Here is a 2,695-nt window from a genome sequence, read left to right as displayed (position 1 = left end):
TCTGTGTGGTAGCCATGTGGAACTGTCCTTGTTCTCTCACTTGCCCTCAGCACCCTGCTGGGCACTGGTTACTTGCTGGCACCTGATGGCACCTCTCCCTGCTGTGGTATTTCCCAGGTTTACCCTTCTGCTCACTCAGATCACCTCAACATTTGGTTCCTGGCTTCCCAGTCAACAGGGCTGAACTACTCTCTGCTGGTTCCTTGTTATCACCAGCCCGGCTGTTGCAAAGGTCTCCTCTACTCCTTCCTCCGTCTCACCAGGGTCCACCCTTTGCACTTTGCTTATGTTACGCCTGCAGTGGCTGTGCACTGGACAACACCACTTCCACTCGGCAGATCTGGGACTGGAATTGGTGCTTGAGCTGCCTGTTCTTCCCAAGAGGCGGGCTACTGCCTATGTTTCCCTCTGTCTTTAAGGGAAGAGATGGCCTCCCTTCATGTGCCATGCTACCTCCAGATCATCTCCCATCCAGATAGGGAAATCCTTTTGGGCTGTGGGCTGGTATCATTTATATGCTGCAATTGACTTGTCCCACATTAATCTGGACACCTGAATAATATTTTCCTATTTGCTGGTAAAGTGCGCTCTTGATGCTGCTCGCCCCGGGAGAAATGCCTCCTTTAAGTTATGAGTGTTCTTTCCTCGGGTGCTGGCTTGCCGGGGTGATTTCAGGGACACTACGCAACATCACTGGTAGCACCATGCCCCCGCTGTCTCGCCAGCCACAGCCTCATTCCCTGTGTTGATCGCTGCAGGGACGCATTGCAGGAAGCAGCATGCCTACCTTGCACCAGCCATACTGCTGGTCCCCTCCTCAAAGCTTTACAGGGCTGTGGGATGAAGCGCTCCAGCCTTACTGCTACTTTTGCCTCATCACTGCCGGGTAAGCAGAATTTGCCATGTTAGATAAAGTTCATGGTAATATCTCTAGCTATTACCACCCATTCCTGACTATGCCCGCCTAAAACTCCTTCTCGTTTACATTTGGTTTGCACTTGTTTTTCAAGCATATATGAATGGGAGCTAGCTTGTTTAAGGCTTATTTCGAAGAGGCATTCAGCTTCTTTTTTCCTTCTGTCCTGGCAACAGGTCCTGTCGCTATGTTAAAATGCTGGGGCTCTGCAAGGTTCTGTAAACAAACCTTCACAATGAACACGCTTTTACCTTCTTTGAATAGCTGCAGTGGGCACCAGGCAACAATTTTTAATGGATCTTGACATATAAGTGAAAAGGATATACTTAAATTTTTTCATATCGTACACAGGTGAACATGATTATTACTCATTCTGAAATGCCTATTTGTAAAAGTATGCATGTGTACATGCTTAAATCTTCAGGCGCAGTTTCTGCGTCTAAATGTACACAAGAAGTATTTATGATTCAAACAGGAACGTCTGTCAATTTACAGTATCACCCACTGCTAGCCTTTTTTATTCACACGAGAAGTTGATTGAAGTCCTTGTGCAAGAAGTTCCCAGAAGGCAAAGCAGCCTACTTCTATTTGCATAAGATAAAAAAATGGATGGCTTGTAAATTTGTGATTGTAAATAAAAAAAGAATAGTTTGAATATAATAAACGACCCAGTAACTGTTTTGCAATGCAAACTTTGATCAGCCCAAACTGTTATCACTCTTGCAGTACAGAGTTTTTTGGAATAAGGCTAATCTGCCAGTTGTGCAAATTGTTTTGCCTTAAACTAATGAGTAAGAAAAACATTGCTCTTGGGTGATGGCAAGATCCTCACTCATACAGTGAACGTCATTTGTGAATGGCTACAGGTCTTCCTGTGGGTGACCCACCTACTTAGCGGGATGCCTTGAAGTAGCGATTTTCCTGACCCCAAAAGTTGATAAATGAAAGAAGGAAGAGAAGAAATTGCTGCTCTTGCATTCACCCTACATACCCTGTGAAGAAATGATGTGTGTGTGTATTTAGATTGGAAATATTGAATGATTTTTTGGTTGTTTGAAATAGTGACCTTGCACCACATTATACTGTATCCTCTATATATTAGTAAAACAGTGTCCATCTACCAAGACGCAGAACACAGCTGAGGTATATTTCAGAAGCTTGCATGCACAAATCACATGGATGCACAACAACCTTTCAACCCACATTTCACCCACAATGTTTTGTTATACCGGAATATTTGTTAGCGATACAGCACATTGGGCATTGTAACAATCAGAAATTTGTTCTCAGCACAACACGGCCAGGACCCAAGTGCCTAGAGCTTTTATTCATGTAATGTAAGAATTGAAAGTTTGACAGTTAGGGCACATGTTGTAAGTGCATACACACTTTATCGCCACCTTGGAAGAGTAAAGAGCGGAGCATCTCAATCATCATTCCATGTTTACAGAACACTTGCACGTGCCTTCAGTGAAATGTAAATTCACTGTTGTTTTTAGTTTGGGCTATTAGGTGTCAATTGCGAAACCTAGAGACTACAACTATTGCACTGGAGCACAGATAGGCTGGAATGGCAAATGAGGAGGGATGCACAGGAATGACATATGAGGGGGGGAGGCACAGTCTCTAGGTGTTGTTTGGTTATGTGTATCACAACGGATGGGTAACCCCTAAACCATGGAACTGGGAAACAACAAAATAGCACGAGAAAACCCCGGAAGGGGAAAGAAGTTCACATGGAAAAGTACTATATTAGTCAGAGTACTCAATTGTAAAAAC

General features: G+C 44.0%; 1 non-coding gene across 1 annotated transcript; it reads left to right on the top strand.

The window, feature by feature from the left end:
• The first annotated feature begins 1,690 nt into the window (after positions 1–1,690).
• Positions 1,691–1,840, top strand: LOC138490666 (U12 minor spliceosomal RNA). The gene has a single exon (XR_011275586.1). It is a non-coding gene; the product is annotated as a U12 minor spliceosomal RNA (small nuclear RNA).
• The last annotated feature ends 855 nt before the right edge of the window (positions 1,841–2,695 follow it).

Source organism: Ambystoma mexicanum, chromosome 9 (assembly GCF_040938575.1).
Source record: "Ambystoma mexicanum isolate Mex_15411 chromosome 9, UKY_AmexF1_1, whole genome shotgun sequence".
In the NCBI taxonomy this organism is placed as follows: domain Eukaryota; kingdom Metazoa; phylum Chordata; class Amphibia; order Caudata; family Ambystomatidae; genus Ambystoma; species Ambystoma mexicanum.
This window is presented reverse-complemented; position numbering and strand designations above follow the sequence as displayed.